At 41.3% G+C, this 18,929-nt stretch overlaps 1 protein-coding gene across 4 annotated transcripts in view; it reads right to left on the bottom strand.

Moving 5' to 3' along the window:
* Positions 1–18,929, bottom strand: part of LOC103177316 (F-box/WD repeat-containing protein 11) — a 93,223-nt gene that overhangs the window by 66,082 nt on the left and 8,212 nt on the right. The window contains exon 1 of one of the 4 annotated variants that reach the window (XM_042339930.1): positions 8,630–8,647. The exons of the other annotated variants lie outside the window; for them this stretch is intronic. The gene's annotated coding sequence lies outside the window, so the exon portion shown is untranslated. Of the gene's footprint in view, positions 1–8,629; positions 8,648–18,929 lie in introns of those variants that run through there. 4 annotated transcript variants of the gene reach the window in all.

Genomic DNA, 18,929 nt, shown 5'->3' on the forward strand with positions numbered 1-18,929 from the left:
GGGTGAGTGGGAGGAAAAAGAAAACCAGAACAATGGCTCTGCCCTTGGACCTCAAACTTAACTCAAATCTTTACAACAATATCTTGTGGACTAAATCAGTAATGAGTGACACTATTATTTAGGTCAGTTTTTTAGTGTTTTTGTTTGCATTTGAAACAGGTACCAACTGAAATCCCCAGCTAAGAGGGCATTAATAAGGGCAGAATAGGCCACATTGTTGGTTGCCCTTAATAGTAAGTTTCCATTGTGCGCTATTACAGACCCTACAGTGAGTAGAGTTGTCTGGATAGAAACAACTAAACATTTATTTAGCGCCTTTCATATAAAATAAACAGCTTGAAGAGCTTTGTAGAGAATGAGAATAATTAGAAGTGAATGTCATACAGGCAAATGTGCTTGTGAATTTGTGTCAGAACTGTTCTGCAAACAATTATAATATATCATACAATTATAGCGGCACTTAGAGCATGGAAATGCTCTCTGGGATAGTTGACCAACTGCCAAAAGTGGGGTCAAAATGGTGAAACAGCAAATGTCACAGTAAATTCAGCTATTAACACTTGGAAGACAAATACTTAATAATAATAATCCTTGCATTTGATATAATGCTTTTCACGTCTTCTAGATGTCTCACAGCGCTTCACAGAAAATACTGTAAAGTGAACTGACTGTATATTTGTGGGCGAACGCGGCAGCCAATTGTGCACAGCAATGTCCCACAAATAGTCGTAGATTGAAAATGATCAATTTATTATTGTTTTGTTTTTTTGGAGGGATTATTATCAGGCGTGTGGAGTAAGGAAACTTGCCCAAGGTTTCGCCCTGCCTGGAATTGAACTCAGGTCTCTCGCTTGCAAAGCGAGTGCTCTAACCACTAAGCTACAGGACTCTACTTCGACTTGATTTCAAGCATTACAACCAGGATGTTGTTTATCTGCGACCAGGGCACGCTCTGTCTCCTCGTCCTCCCTACTGCCTTTGACATTGTCGACCACTCGATCCTCCTCCACCGCCTCGCCTCTCTCAACCTTCATGGTCCTGTCCTTGATTGGTTCAGATCCTATCTTTCATACGTTCTCCACTTTTCTCCACAAAGGGCTTCTATTCCAGCCCCTGCACCGTCTCATGCAACATTTATTACATCTAAGCTCGACTACGCCAACTCCCTGCTTGTCGGCCTTCCCAACTCTTCCCTCCACAAGCTGCAGATCATCTAGAACTCTGCGGCTCGTGTCCTCTCCTGCATCAGGCTCCATAACTCTATCACCACCACCAGGCTCCACATCCCCGAGAGAACAGAGTTGAAAATCCTCATCCTCACCTTCAAGGCTGTCCACAGCCTTGCTCCCTCCTACCTCTGTGACCTGCTAACGCCACGTCAATCTGTCCGCTCCCTCCACTCAGCAGGCTCTGTCCTGCTCCATGTCTCGTGCCTGGCCCGCCCCATCTAGGTTGGGCCTTCAGCCTCTCTGCCCCCACTCTTTGGAACTCCATCGCAGTCCCTTCGCCTTGCTCCCTTCCTTGCCTCCTTCAAGGCATGTCTCAAGACCCTCCTCTTCGACTGCGCCTTCGGCCATCCTCCTTTCCCTACTCGCTCTGCCCTCCTCTCCTCCTGATCCCCACCCCCCTGCTCGGGTCCAAATCCCTGACTGTCCAGCACCTTGGGACGTTCTTCCAATATGAAAAGCGAGATACAAATGTAATTTGTTGTTATTGCTATTTTTGTATAAGCAAATCCACAAAACAAAATTCTACAAAAAACAATCGAAACATTAACACCACACCCAGTTTAGCTCATGCATTAGGGAAGGAGTAAAAATGAAAAAGGAACAAAGATTGTTCCTTGACTTCATAAACACAGGGTGTAAAGGAACTCCAAAGGTTCCCATTTTGGAAGGGGTGGAGAAGCAGAACTTATGACAAAATCTAACTTTAAAAATATCATCTTGCACAATAACATGTAATCGCTATGCCAAATAAAAGCCTCAGCCTTGAGCAATACAAGGTTTTGTTTGGAAACAAGGTTAATAATAATCCTTACATTTGGTATAGCACCTTTTAAGTTCTCCTTTTAAGTGAGGAGGACACCCCAAGTGGTTCACAGGAGATAATGTAAAGTGCTTTAACTGTGTATACCTTGTGGCCAAATGCAGTAACCAATTTGCACAAACCACCATGAAACAAATGACCAATTTTATTTGTGTGACTGTTGGCCAGGATACTGGGAGAGTGTGTCTTCTTTTTTCGAATAGTGCCATGGGATCTTTAACGCATCCTCCTACAGGAAAGCTATATTGTCTGATGAGCAGATACAGGCGACAAACAGGCCTGAACCAATCAGGAATTGGTCACCAGGGGTTCAGGTTTTGTCTGGCAACAAGACAACAACAACAACAACAAGATTCCATTTATAAAGCGCCTTTCACGTCAGGAGGACGTCCCAAGGCGCTGCACAGTTGGGTCATGACCCGAGCAGGGGGGAAATGGTCAGGGGAGGGGAGAGAGCGAGGAGGGGGGAAATGGTCAGGGTGAGGGGAGGGAAGGGAGGGAGCGAGGAGGGGGAAGAGAGTCGAGAGGGGAGCTGAAGGCTCGGTCAAAGAGAAAGACTGGATAATCAAGATAATATATCACTTATGCAACTGTTTCTCAAATGCAGCATATAGCTCCCAGCAGCAAAAAATGCTTGGCTACAATTCTTACATTTGATATTGCACCTTTCACATCAGAGGAATGTCTCAAAGCATTTCAAAGGATTTATTGCAGTGACTGTATAATAATAAATAATAATCCTTGTTTGATATAAAGCCTCACCAAGTCTTCCGAGATGTCTCAAGGTGTTCCGTGGAAGTACTATAAAGTGAATTGACTGTACATTCTGTAGGCAACCAAAGTTGACTTTAGGATACATTTCAGTCAGAAAGAAAATACAGATTAAATAAAAAATTCCAAGAGACAGTCCCTATTTTTGGAAATGTACATTCCCCCCCCCTCAGGGCTTGATGTTACACACCATGTGACATGAAAATCTTATATAAAGTGTTAGAATTATTACACAATTCTTTAAGCACTCTGAGACATCGTCCGGCATGAAGAACTGGAAGGACACAGCTTTCAGCAATAGCCAAGAGGTGAGGGCTAGAGCTGCAGATTGAAGAGAAGATTTATCATTGGAAAGTGTATTTGTGGACTTGATGAAAATGGGGTAAGTACTACTATGATCTTCTTCATGGTTTAATAAACTGAACACATTCAATTTTGAGGTTCACAAATGAAGAATGTCCCACTTGAGTTTAGGATCTGCAGCCTAGATTGAGTTAGCACTGATCCCTGCTGCTGCATTATTGCAAATTATTAGATAATTACGAGAGAATTAGAGCACCAGAGAAACCTTCATAATGGATCAGTCATAAAAAAATTACCAATTTCTTCCTAGAAGAATGGAGGGCATTTGGTCTGGTTAATAAAGTGCAATGAACCCCATTTCCTAGGCCAGGTTCAAGTAAATATCCTTCTGAAATTAAGGTTTCCAATTTATAAAACCCAAATGGAGGCCCAGAAGATGAGGCTCAAAGATAAAATGAAAAAGTAACTACAATTACACTAAAGGTTTTTTTTAAAAAGACTCCTCTTCCCACAGGATGCTTTCCCAGAAATGTATATAATTTTCTTATCAATGCAAGTCCTCACTTGATTTTAGGTGTGGCTTCCTGCATGCCATCAACCACTTCTGTGTTTCAATCAACTTCAGACAGACAAGGAGGTAAAATGTTTGTGCAACCATTTAGGTCTTTCTACAGCATTTGATCATTTGATCTGTAGTTACCAAAGTCATTTTGAGAGCAGGCCGAATCCACTCACAACCTGTCCTTGCCCTCTTTCCTTCCCCTTACCTCCCAATCTGAATGTCTTGGTGAATGTCCTGTTGACACAGACTCACATTAAGAATAGCCACTTGGACGAGGTATGAGTGGATGCCTGGTACTCGTGCAACCATAGCCTAGGAAAGAGTCTACCCTTTCAAGGAATGAGGGGGGGGGGAAAGAAAATGATGAATGGTAAAAGACAACTTAATTTATATGAGAATTGAAAATTATTTTCGTTGCCACTCACTCTCTGAAACAAACAGTACTTAGGAAATATGTATCTGTAGCTGATTTACATCACACGGAATCTATGAAATTAAATGCAGATGATGCAAAGTATTCATTTCGGTTACACATTTTACTTCATGCCACACAGCTCTGACTCATTACTTCCTTCCTGGCCTTGGAGGATCTGCTTGTTGCAGCTCACTGATATCCAAGGATTTATTAAGCGTTCAGACCACACCCAACTTCCCTCACTGTCAGGATTTCAGAAAATGCCAATGACTCTGACAATCTACAGTTAATTGTTGAAGTCCCGAATGTTTTACTCAACTTCTAACTCAGCGCCTGCCGACGTGAAAGGCACTATACAAATGTAATATGTATTGTATTCTAGAACTCACGGACTTTACCCATCCTCCTATGGGAAAGCTTCAGAGCGGCTTTGTGAAGATTAACTGGGGTCTCATTAAAAGGAAGGAGGGGCTGGTTACTCCCAAGTGACTGGTGCAGGAGATCAAATAAGTGGGATCCATGCAAAATCCTCACAATCTTCAGAGGTGCTCTTAGCCTTACAAAATGCCAAAATAGGGCTTGACTCTCCTCATCTCAGGGCAAGGCACCTCCAGCTCTGCCTAAATAATGGCCGCTACAACTCCACTTCATTAGAACACACCCAGTTAAGCGTGGGTTTGGGTTTGCTGAGAGCAGTTGTGGTCAACAAAATATATGTTCTTGATTTATTCCCTAAATAAACTAGGACTTACCACACAGACTCGTGCAAATACTCAGGAGAGGCCACTTCCTGATGGCCCCCTTCGGCAACTTACTGCCCATGGGCCACAGGTTTGCCACCACTGACTTAGAAGCATTGCGTCCCACACAGCCAGTCAATGAATCTGCTCCTCTGAGAATTATCACATCGTTTAACACCTTGAGTATCCTAGCCAACAATCCCCCAAATAAAATTGGTCATTTTTTCGTTGCTATTTGTGGGGCATTGCTGTGTGCAATTGGGTAAATCTGTGAAGTGCTTTGAAGTCCTTTCTTCCTGACGTGAAAGCGGCTATATCAAATGCAAGGATTAAAAAAAAAACAAGATCTGGATTCAGCAATCTAACAAGTCATTCCAATGTCATTTCATAATATAGTAGAAAGCTATAACTATGTGGAAGTTTCATTGAGAACTTGCATTTCAATGAGGATACAGAGATCCTTAAATGCAATGGATTGATTCTCTCTAAACAAGAACTTCAAAGAAAAAATTCCAGATATAACAATACATCTTTCCTCCAGGCTGGAGCTTCACTGTTAGCTTTGGAGAAATAAGGGAGCCTCGATGAACATTTCACCCACAAAATAGTCAATTTACTTTACAGTGAATTCTGTAAAGAGATTTGTGACGTCTCAACAGTGTGATATGGCGCTATATCAAATGCAAAAATTATTTTCACAGTGGAAGACAATTAAGCCGTACACATCGGGAGCAGACATTTGTCTGCCTTACGCGTCATCTGAGGTTCACCAAAGTTCCATGACCTCTTCCCGCCCAGCAAGGAGCAGTGGTGGAACCTTCTCCCTCCCATTGCCGTTTCTAATGGATGGGAAGCGGACCGATTAGCGGCGGTTCCGAGGTGATTGACAGCCTTGGAGCTGCATGTGAATGGATGGGCTTCATCCATTCACTAACAGCTCTAGCCGTCAATCAATCACAATTTGACTCCTTCAGTCTCCATCCTGGAGGCGCTCGGAACACAGAAGGCATGAGTGAGTACATTCAGCAGCGACCAGCACAGCACTTTTTCCCGGATTAACCGTATTGTCGTACAAATTAACCGGCATATTTAAAACGGGTAAGAGTACAATAGAAGTGGGGCCGAGTATTTTGTCCAATTTACTAATTGGCGCTGATCAAGGCGGCTTCCACTGTATTATAATCATTTTGTGGTTTCCCTGGATCTTATAGGCTAGGAATAAGATGCAGTAAATTTCATTTTTTGGCAAATGTTTAGCATAGCCAGGAAGAAACAGAAAAGGCTAAACTTGTTCTCCATGCCTGTCAATTTTAATGATTTAGAAACTGGTCAATTCAGAGATTTTGCAAGTTACCAAGTACGAACTCCAAAATTCTCAGCCAAATTGAAACTCATTTCCCACTTCAGTGCAAACTTGAGAATTATATTGTTCAATTATGGCTCTTGAAACAGTACAAAACAAGCAGATATCAATGGTTCTAGACAGATCTAAAATCCAAGAAACACACTCCACACCAGATAGGATGCTAACCTGGTAAACACCAGCATATATGAAAACACATGCCATGTGCAGTTACATCAAATGGTCAACTTTTTATATGAAGTCTAAACTGAACAAATTTATATTTTAACAAGCCACAAATACACACACACATTATATAAATAAAACAAATGGAATTTAACACTATAACAAGTGTAAACCTCTGAGTACTGGAAAGTTACAAAAGATATATTTAGACTTGAAAGCAGAGGTCTATTCTGGAATATTTAGACTCTCAATGTCTTCAAAATCAAACAATTCAATTTCACGTAAGAGCGAATGGTACTTTGAAAAAACATAGATTTTTGGAAATGCTTATTCTCGGCCTCCTCTCCCTCCAGTTATAACCTGGTAAATTTATGCTATGTCAAACCAAATAAATGTTCTGCCACAAGTGAAAAGGACAGAATGGATGGATCCTGACAGCGCATCATTCCCTCTAGTTATGAAAAGGCAGATATGGAAGGATCTGTACCCTCGCAGTAGAACAAACCGTAAGAGCAAACAAAGACGAGGTACGGATAAATGCTATCACAAAAGCCACCAGCACCCATCCCTCATCCTTCTGCAATGACAATTAAAAGCAAATAAATCTTCAAGGTTTCAAGATACCAACAAACCCAAAAGTTCAAAAGCTATAAGGTGATCACAGCACTTCCTTCAGCAGCCATGGTACCACGTTTCCTTTCTTTGTATTTACTCCAGCTGCAACTTCGGGATGGAAGAGGAGAACACGAGACATTGGGTTGCTGCTTTTTCTCCGATTAGTCAACTGAAGCTTGAGTAGTTAAGTGGTATTTTATATGGAGAACACCGAATTTAGAATACAGTTAACCAATCTTGAAAGATATTGGAGGAGAGCGGGAAAGATTTCATAATTTGTTCCATTCTTATTCTGAGTAATATGAGAAAATGCTTTAACAGGAACCCTTTTGTTAGTTGATTGGTGGATCACTTTCCGGGGGTAATAATACCTCACAAAAAAATGTGGTCACTCAATCCAAGGCAGTTTGTGGGACACTGCTGTGTGCAATTGGCTGCCGCCTATCGCCTACAAAATATACAATCAAACCACTTTAACATATATTCTATGAAGCGCTTGGAGACGGGATAAGGCGCTATATCAATTGCAAGGATATTATTCTTATAATAAGGTCCGCATATCAGTTTAGACCATGCCTCACTTCCAGCCCCCAGTTACACTGCCCACTGCCTTCTGAACACATTAGTAGAGTCACCTAGGACTATAGGTTGTGGATTCAAATCCCACGACAGGACTTGAACTCACATGGTCTAAACTGACACTCCAATGCAGTGCTGGGTGTGTCTTCCTTGGGATGAGACATTAAACAGAGGTCTGCCAGTTCAGGTGGATTTAAGATCCCATGGCACGATTAGAAAAGAGAAGAGAATTTCTCCCAGTGTCCTGGCCAAAAATTCCCCAAATAAAATTAATCAATCATTTCATGGTTATTTGTGGGACACTGTATGTTCAATTGCGCTGCCGTGTTTTCCTACACATACACTCCATTTCACAGTAAATCCTGTGAATCACTTTGAGATGTCCTTCGACGCGATAAGGCGCTACACCAAATGCAAGGATTATTATATATTGGAGCATTTTAACAAATTGCAATAAACTGGAAAATGTGCACGCGAAGGAGGGGGAATAATGCTAATTATAGCATATTAAACTTCATCTCATGCCAAAGTACTTTGGAAATTACCAATTATCAAATATTCCATTACATCTCAGCACACAACAGAAAACATGCTACTTGTATGATTCATGAACCAATTCAAGAGTAGGGTGATTTGGACAGGCAGGAAGTGGAAAAGTGGGAGGAAGATTGAAGAAGAGATATCTCGTTGCACTTCTGGCCTTTTCTGGCACCTACACACTAGTTATAAGCAACATTAACTTGACAATGAAATGAATAATGTATTTGCAGTAATCAAGATTATAAATCGCATATTGGGATTTCAAATAACTCTATGTTAATGGCACAATTAGCAGTGGTGGTTGAGAATTCAGCGGAATTTAAAATTTTGTACTTTCTAAACTAAAACATAAAATCTAGTTAGGTCTTTGGAACTGACACCACAAACATCAATCTTCTGACTATAGCAGAAAAAGACTGAATGGAAGATTGCAAAGAGTACTCAGAGGGTAACAGATACATTGCCACAGAACCATATGAAAACACATACCACACACACCACACACAGTAAGTAAAGAAGATAGGCACCTGGAGACATCTGACACTGGGCATGCTGTGCAGGCATCTCAGTGCGCACATGCTCTCTACCAGGTTGGAGCAGCCTAGCCACAAAGACGTGGGTACAGAACACTGCAGGATAACAAGAGGAAGGAAGAGAAGCAGTTAGAAGCTGGACACGATCACATTAAGTAGGTAGCTTTACTTGTTAGTATTAAAAGCACAAGGCTTAGGTGGCATTCAGACAAGAGGTTAAAATTTAACAGTAATGTATAATGAATGTCAAGAAATATTTTTCTCGGAATTGTTGTGCATCACCAAAGTGCTTCAAGTGAAGGTTATAATCAGAGACTCCTGCATGCTTTAGCATCAAAAGCTGAATCATCATTATTCTAGTTAATATAATCCTTGCATTTGATATAGTGCCTTATCACTCTTTGAGACATTAATTAGTTCTCACTAATGATTTTACAGTGAATAGCAATATGTATAATCGTGCTACACAGATGCGTTATCAAAGAAACGCACGTTTAGCACTGGACAACGTTTACTTTTGAAAGTGCTAGGTACAGAAATATATGGATATAGGCACATAAATGTCTGCCAGCAATGTTTTGATAAAAACAAAGCCTCAAATGCCAAGTTTACATTCACTGTTGTATAGAAATGCCAAATACAACATAAAAAGTTAAATGCATCGCCATAGGGAAATATGACAAAAGTGACTGATGTGCAAGGGCGCACACTGCTGGCAGATTATATGAGCGCAAAGGCCATTGCAACTGAGCCTAACCTCCAGATACACGCACTTTCCAGCAGGGGTCTCTAAATAGTAATCAGGAGCTGACCATAGCCAATTTTCCCTCTTCCTAATCCAGGAGTGTTGTGACCCTTGTAGCCTCAACCCGCTAATTTGTGGTTACAATTAGTTTGTTAATGCTTCCCAGTAGTTCAGATGATACTCATCTGTCAGTGCTGAACAAAGCTATACAGATCAAGTGCTCTGGGACTCTACCGTGCATGAGGCACTCTGCATGAATGAAAGTTGTTGTTAGAGTGGAAGGTTGATTCCTGGTCTGTGCTGATCCAGCTAATCTCAGCCAGAGCAGCAATCGTGGCTGTAACTGAACTCAATTTGGGAGGAAGGGGGAAAGCTAAATCAGCTTGGAATCAAATTCCTAATCACTGGGTAGGGCTCATCTATGAGGTTCTCTCTTCCTTGCACTTAGAACTGGTGTATAGCACGTGTTACACCTCAAGAGTAGAAAATTCAAGGAGAGAAAACTAAAACCACACGCTTCTCTTTGTAAAAATGGAACAGCTTTTTAAAATGGAGAACCCCAAACTGTTGTAGTTGTTATATAAATGTTTGTAAACTCTTGCTTGTTTTTTTAAAAACTTTTATAACAGTAATTCTTGCATTTGATATAGCACCTCATCACTCCTTCGAGACGTCCGGTCATGCTTCTCTGATCACTTTGAGAACTAAACAGGTTTTTACTGGGAATTTCTCACTTTTTTTTATATACAAAATATTTCTTAAACCTTTGTTGTGGTTTTTAAACTTTTAGCTATTTTATCGCAATCTTTTCTTAAATGGAATCTAGAGTAAGCAACAGTAAAGTCAGCAGTTACAATACAATTTAACAAGGCCAACATCATGCATTTTAAGCAATACTGAAACTTTTTACGTGAGCTCAGTACCTTGATCTTTGTGGCACTCAACAGAAACAATTTTCAGAAACCAGAGTTAATGTTGGATTACTGTGTTGTTCTCACTGTTTTAATTTCAAATGATCCCAACAACCAGGCATAAATAATTTGTGGCCACATCACTTCACTACAAAGATCCAATATGCTTAATGAAGTAGACTGTCCAACAAGGGCACTACCTCAAGCTCAGAAGAGAAGTGAATAGTAGATATAACTTTACAAAGACAGGGTAGAATAACACACAACAGATTTTTTTTCAGTCTCGTTAACTTCACTATTTTCGCACTTGGAAGTTTGTGCATAACTAAATGCACCATATAAATTGAACAAATTTACCTTTACTATAAATCGTCAGACAAGCACAATCCATTGCGATTGCATGAAAATTTATGACCCTGAACCATCATAAATATTCAATGAGGCAGATTGTGTCAACAATTTAGAGATTTAATATGTACATGGATAAGAAATCTAATGAAGAATGTGAGACATGAAAGTATTCTAAAAGTAACTCTGGCATAGGCAGACCAAAACGGTCTTTTCCAGTCCTGCACATTCATATGTTCATTTCAGATTGGTCAAAGCATCTTGCGAATCAGTTGAGCTCATTGGTAGCATACTTAACTCAAAACTCAGGCCCCGCACCAGGACTTGAGTTTATAACCAAAACATGAGCAGACAAGCATTTGGTATTCATTTTCCCTCCTTCAATCTGTTTGGAAAGTGACTTGTGCTGGCTAGAATTCCACATGCGCATGCTGGTACCTCATAGGACTCAACATTGAGTGTCAGCAGACTATTTACACGTTAGGTGTTGTTATCTACAAAGGTGGGGTCAACTTCCACATGCATGCAGTTGACATCCAAATCTACTTTTCCTCCTCCAGCCATGCCTCGAGATCCACCGTCTGCTTGCTTGTGAGATATCAAGGCCTGGATTGAGCACCAACATTTTGCAACTGAATGTTGACAAGATGGAAGCCATCCTTCTTGGATTCCGTCAATGTCATCTAACCTCATTCACCTCCCTAATCTATCCCTCAGTCTCAGTGAATCAGTGCACAACCCAGGGGTCAGTTTCAATGCCCCAGCTGTCCTCTGTACTTGACATCTGGTCTGTGATCAGGACCACTTTCCTCCACGTGAGACTCTACTTCATACCAAACACAGCTGAAACCCTTACCACGTATTCTTCACCTCCCACCTCAATCTTTCCAATGCCCTCCTTGCCGGTATCCCCAGCACCACTATTCATGAAATCCAATCAATTCAACACACCACCACCTGTATCCTCACCCGTTCTGAACTCTGCACCCTTCAATACTCTCACCTTCAAATCTCTCCATGCCTTCAGCACCTCCTGACAACAACAACAAGATTATATTTATATTGCGCCTTAATAATAATAATAATAATCCTTGCATTTGATATAGCGCTTTTCACGTCGGGAGGACGTCCTAAGGCGCTGGACAGTGTACAGCATTTCAGACCCAAGCTGGGGTCAAGGAGGGAGAAGTGAGGGGAGGGGAAAGGAGGTAGCCGATGGCATGGTCGAAGAGGAGGGTCTTGAATGAGGCTAAGGAGGGGGTGAGGCAGAGTGTTTGGGGGATGGAATTCCAGAGGTTGGGGGCAGAGTGGCTGAAGGCTCTCCTGCCAACGGTGGGGTGGGTGGGTCGGAGGACGTGGAGCAGGCCAGAGCCGGCTGAGTGGAGGGCGCAGGTGGGTTGGTAGGGGGTCACAGAGGTAGGGTGGGGTGAGGCCACGGAGGGCTTTGTATGTGAGGACCAGGATCTTGAACTGGATCCTCTAAAGGATAGGGAGTCAATGGAGTCGGGTAAGAATTGGGGAGATGGGGTCACGGAGTTTGGTGTGGGAGAGGACATGGGCTGCAGAGTTCTGGATTATCTGCAGCCTGTGGAGGGAGGAGTTGGGAAGGCTGACAAGCGGAGCATTTGCATAGTCAAGCCTGGAGGTGATGAAGGCATGAACAAGAGTTTGAGGGGTGAGGTGTGCTCAAACCACACTGCTCTACCCACTGCCTTCACTCAGCTGCCTCAGGTCTTCTGCACATCCCTCAACCTCTCTGATCCACAACTGGCAAACGTGCTTCCAGCCACTATGTCCCAAATCCCTAGAACTCCTTGCCTCAATTCCTCTCTTTGCTGGTCTTCAAATCACACCCGAAGACTTTCCTCTTCAACACTGCCTTCGGTCACCGTCCTTCCCTTTCCAGCTCAGCATCGAGCCAAGCCACTGTAAAGCACTCTGAGATACTATAATATGTACATTAGAATAATAAGTGCAGTATTTTCTGTGAAGCTCTTTGAGACATCTAGAATACCTGAAATGCATTATATCAAATGCAAGGATTATTATATTGTTGATGTAGTTCCTAATTTAAAGGGCTATCATTTGTAAGTGTAACCAGACTTTTCAAAAATCTTTTATGTCAATAAAAATATCAGCCATGTTCCAGTGACATTTAATTCTCGGTCTATACAGTTTATGAGTTCTCAACCAGGCAGCATTAAGTGTCCTATATTACATCATTCAAGTATAAATTAGCATCTTCAGGAGGAAAAGAGTCAATTAGTTTTCTTTAAAAAAATATTGGATGTCTGACAATCCCATTAAATGAAGGGCCGAGACTTTTTGTTTTGCTGATATAAATATTTCACAATTACACAGTATATCAGCTGTTAAACTGGCAAAAGGGAAGTGTTTACCGTAATGCAGTGTCTTCAAGAAACGCAGAATTCTTACATCTTAAAAAGGGAACTAGTATTTTAAACAACTGTTTAAATGGTTCTGAAAACATGAATAGATACATTGAGAACACTTGTTTTAGCTGTTTTCTCATTTACCAGAATCCAAGCATCTTTCCAGTTGCTCTCAACAGCCTTCTTGGAAGGTCATAATATTCAACTTGAACAAAAAATGTTTCAGTCATCCAACCCATGGTTAAAGAAGAGTAAAATCTTTAGCTTGTTGTAAACAGCAAAACTGAACCGTTTGGACAAGCAAGTTTCAATCCACCACCCTAAATAAAGATCCTTCAATAAACATTCCTTTCCACAAGATGCACACAGCAATCCACCTCATGTTTGCATAACATCAGTCCGGTGTGCCTGGAACAAAATTATTATTTTATCTGACAAGTCTTTATTTTGAAAGACAACTCAGTCAGGGTATTTTCAATAAACTTTCTGAAGGTATCGACCTCAAGTCTCTCGAATCAGTCCTGGGTTTGTCTACGATGGGAATGGTCATGGTTGAAACTATAATAATAATCCTTCCGTTTTGATATAGCCCCTTATCAGGTCGTCAAAACGTCTCAAAGCACTTCACAGGTTATACTGTAAAGTGGGTTGACTGTGTCTTTTGTGGCAAAACATGGCAGCCAGTTTGCACACCGCAATGTCCTCAAACAGCCATGGAGTGAGTGACCAATTTTATTTGGGGATTTGTTGGCCAGCATAGAGGGAGGGAGAAACTTCATTCTTTTTCGAATTATACAATGCGATCTTTAACATTCATCTGAACAGGCAGACGGCAAACTCAGTTTAATGGCCCATCCGAAGGATAGTACATCTGACAATGCAACACATCTCCAGCACTGTACTAGAATGGCAGCTTCATAGACTGTGCGGGGTATTATATACATTAAATCTCTGAAGGTGGCCCGACGTCCTGATCCTATCCCCCTGAGAAAAGCAGTATTCCATTCACCCATTTCAGTTTAATTGCCTCTTCCCTTCTCCCACTCACTACAAACCTGACCTATTGATTTTAGGAATCCAGTCTTTGCCATGGTATTAATAGTCAGACTTTATAATAATCCTTGTAGTTGCATTATTCAAGGCACGTCAGACACCTGCATCTTCAACTGGGTTCTTTGGAAATCAATCAATGTTTTTCTCAGAATCAAAGGACACATACAAACAGGACTTACCTCTTTAATTAGGTCTCTAGGCGTTTTGGTCCTCCAGTGAGTGACTGAAGTATGGAACTCTGCCACAAATGATAGTTGAGGGAGAGCTCATAAATTCTTTTAAAAATGAATTCAAAAGATATTTAAAATAAAGAGAAATATTGAAGTTTAATGGGTGTAAGCAAATTAATGGGAATAGATTAAATGGCTCAAGTGAAGAAAAACACCAGCACAGATGTGATAACCTGGCCCTCCACATACTGTGCAAGTTTCTTTCTTGATTACACAAACAGAAGGACTTCCAAACTTCCTATGCTTATTTGTACATATCTTATCTGCTGTCGCTTTGCAACAGGACACATAGAAATCTACATCACATTTGGCCCATCAAGTGCTCACCATCAAACAGAGCAGAGTTGAACTCAGTCCCCATCACCCGTCTTATCCACACACCCCTCTCTCATATGCCTGTCTACTTCCCTCGTGAAAGTTACAACGGACTCCACCACCCTACTCGGCAGGGCATTCCACTTCCCATATGTCTGAGTGAAAAAAGCCTCATGTTTCTTGTGGCTGTCTTATAACTATGTCCCCAAGTCACTGACTTCCCCCATCAAAAGAAACAACATCTCCCCATTTACCCTGTCAAAACTCCTCTATTTTATATACCCCCTCAACCTTCTCTCCTCCAATGAAAACAGACCCGGCTTCACCAATCTCTCATCATGACTCTTGCCTTTCATCCCAGAATCATTTCGAAAACCTCCTCTACACCCCCTCTAAAGCCTTAACATCTTTCTTGAAGCAAGATGCCCAATACTGGGCGAGTACTCCAGTTGAGCTTAACCAGCGATTTGTACAAACCTTAGTATTATTGCATTGTTTTTGAATTCCACGCACAGTGTATAAAATCCTGTATGCTATCAGCTTTATTTTTAGCCTTTGACACTTTGCGATGCCACTGTCAATGACATGTGTCCCTGCACTACCAAATCCCTTTGGTCCTCAGTAACTTGCAAGATACTGCCATATATTTAGTCAATTCCTTTTTTTTAAAAAAAAGACAAGTTTGACAAATACTGTGAAAATTTGTACCATTTGTTGTATGGGTAGGTTGAAGGGTTACTTTGGGAAAATTCAAATTTGATCTAAATTAAACCTGCTATGGGGATCCTGCACTATACAACATAATCTACATTACTACCAAAAATAAAAGTATTTTTTCTTCAACTGTAAGTCAGCATTAAATTCAAATGCAAATGTAGGTGAAAATGCCTTTACTATTGAGATACAGACACACACAGAGAGACAAACACACACAAGAGAAGCAGATTGACACAGGTAGAAAGAGACACACACAGACATAGAGAAACACTGACAGAGACAAAGCCACACACACAGACAGACAGAGACACTCACAGGGAGAGAGGAAAAGATAGAGACAGAGTCAACAAGCAGATAGAGACAGACATACACAGAGACAGATTCCTCGTCACTGGCTGTATGGTTTTAAAATTTGGATGAATTTTTCCATTGTCTATTTCAAGTTTGCATTGTAACTAAAATTGTGAAATTAAGCAATACGGTTACACAATGTAAAACTCAGGATTTCTATACAATTCTTACTGTTTACGTTTCTGTAACATGAAAATATTGCTTGTGGCCCGCAAAACTTTCTCAAATCTGGCATCCAGCCCTCAACAACCAAAAGGTTGGACTGCCATAAACCATGTGTCTAAAGGTCGAGAACTCACCTTATCAAATAATTTTCTTCGATTGCTTAATATGTCAAATCATACAGGATTCTGATACAATTCTCATCAGAATATTGTGTTCATCTACCTCTTGCCCTGCCAATAGTTAGTGAGAACTTGGCCCCAGCCATTGAGGTTCACCTGTGTTTGGAAATAAATGTTGCACCAGAAAATTGTCACCAGAACCATCAATGGCAGAATCAAACATTGGAAGCTGAAGGACAGAAAGCACCCAATTATTAGACCAGATTCAGCAAGAAAGTTTGTCAGTCATTCAACCAGGTCACTGAAAATTACTGCATCTTGTTTCCACTGTTAGTCTGCTGGAGCATAAACAGTTACACCCCATTTCCAATAGTAGCATAAATTCAATCTGCAACCCTAACCCAATCTACAAGGCCTTGATTCTGATGCTGAAACATGTAGAAGTAGTAGACTCTGCAAATTTCAATCTTTCAACCCCAGAATTCTCCCCCCCCCTCCAGCCATATCTGAATGGAAACCTGTAACATCAGTACTTTTTGTCAGAACGTCAGGTAATATTGTAGACAAAAATATATTTCTCATGTCCTTCTCTGCTGGGGTAGAAGTCACTTAAAAATAGGGTTCACTCGATGGTTCCTGTTACACTCTATTACTGAGGAATGTACTTTGCATTTCATTATGGATAATTATTGTCTAAGAACATACGACTTCAAAATAATTAAAAATTTAAACAAACAGCACAGGATTTTACAGCATACAAAACAATTCAACACATTGTATCTGGGCCAGCTCTGAAAGAGCTATTCATTGTTGAACTCCCCAATCCTTCCCATACCTTATAATATTCTTTTTTATCCAAGGGATTGTAGACGCAAGTCTCCTTGGAGCAGAACTGGCTCCAAGGTGACATGCTTGGCGACAGTTCGTCAGAATCAAGTCAACCCCAACCGTTAGGGTGGTCCTAGCTGGTCAAGCAGCAGTAAACTCGCCAGACAGTGTTTTCAATGGTGAACTCTGTGCTTTTAGCTGGTTAGACTCCAGCAGTACCAAAACACCCACTTTGGGGTCACCAAGCCTTGGTCTTGCCAACCTGTACCTAATACTCTCCAAAATTAGGTATGCAGGATTGTCCCTCCGGGGAGAGAGTGCACATTTCATTCCAAACACGGGAATTTCTATAAATAGGTGGCATGCATGCAACGCTCAGTCTGGTTTGGACACTCTTAAGCATGGTGATGGATTTCCACATGTGTCAGACACCCAAAACAACCAAAAAAGACCCAGCTGACCAAAAAATATTTGTACTTTAAATATTATGGACTCTACTTTCAGCATCATTTTTGTGAGGGCCCTCTAGGTCACAATAACCCTCTATGTAAAATAAATTATAATCTAATTTGTTTTAGTAATTATCATTAATTCATCTTCTAGTTACTAAAGTATATGTTTTCTTTTTCGGTCAGCCAGGTGCCTGCATCAAGTAGCCCAACATTGGTAGGCAAACCTTCAGCCGTGCTCTGGAACACCTTCCCGGAGCTGGGGAAAGGAGTTTTGTCCCCCAACCTCCACTTTTCAAAACCTGCCTTAAAGCCTCTCTCTTTTGACAGCACTTTCAGCTACATTTCTCTTCCCAGGCACCTTCCCCACCCGAAGAGCTCATGCTCCCAATCAGTTTTGTGAAACCCTTCACGATGTCCTCCTGATATCAAAGGTGGTATGTAAATGTAAGTTGTTATCAATCAGGATACTACCTCTCCTGCACCATGAACAGATGGCTCCAGTTCATCTCTCAGTGAGATTTGACATCACACTGCACCTGTGCGTATCAAGGCAGTGCAGGACACACAGAGCAATGGAACTGGCAGAGACCAAAGTCAAAGGGCTCCACAACATTATTCAAAAATTAACATTTTTACTTAAACCTTTAAAGCAATTTTTCTAAAACTATACAGTAACTTTCTTCAAAACAAACTGACAAACACTGGCATCCCGCCACCTATTCCTTTCCCTTTAAGCTAATATTTTAATACAGTGTAACAATTCGAATTCATCACTCCCATTTGCTCCCACCATTACGTGACAATGAGCAGCAAACGTTCCCTCCAGACATGGGATCTGGGTTCTTCAACAATTCAAATTGGATTTGGTTTTAAAAAAATTCATATATACATTAAGCCATACTGAAATCCAAGTAGCAGCAGTAACTGATGACGAGGCACATGTTTCTGATCTCAGTGAGAAGCATGTGATGACAAGGTGACCTGCTGGTGCAACAGTAGCATCCTAAGCCTCACATTATTGCACTGTACACTGAGCACCCTATAATTTCTCCATTTCTATCAGGGTATATACAATATTTATTTTCTTCCCAGTTCTAATGCTGACCAGCAACAACTACTGGAGAATTGGAGAGACAGAACTCATTGGCGGTTGTAGATTCTAAGAATGCATTTGCATTTGATAAAGCGCCTTATGTTGTCAAGATGTCTCATCGGGCTTCACAGGACATACCGTAAATTGCGTATTCTGTAGGTGAACGAGGCAACCAATTTGCACGCAGCAATTTATCACAAATAGTCACAGCGTGAGTGACCAATTTTATTTAGGGTTTGCTGGCCAGAACACAGGAGAAACTCGCTTCACGTTTCAAATGTTGCCTTGGGGCCTTTAGCATTCACCTGGACAGGCAGTCAGGGCCTCAGTTTAACATCTCGTCCAAAGGACAACACCTACAGCAATGTAGCACACTCATCCCCAGCATTGCATTGTCAATCTAGATTCAAAGTGGAGCATGAAACCACAACCTTATGACTCAGAGGTGAGAGTGCTATCATCTGAACCAAGCTGATCACAAATCGCAAGTCAGTTCACAAGCAGTTCCAGAAACAGGGCAGGTGAGGGGAGAAGAGATTGGATTCACAGAAGCACATCACACAAATATCCGCTG

This window comes from Callorhinchus milii, unplaced genomic scaffold (genome assembly GCF_018977255.1).
Source record: "Callorhinchus milii isolate IMCB2004 unplaced genomic scaffold, IMCB_Cmil_1.0 Scaffold13, whole genome shotgun sequence".
Lineage (NCBI taxonomy): Eukaryota > Metazoa > Chordata > Chondrichthyes > Chimaeriformes > Callorhinchidae > Callorhinchus > Callorhinchus milii.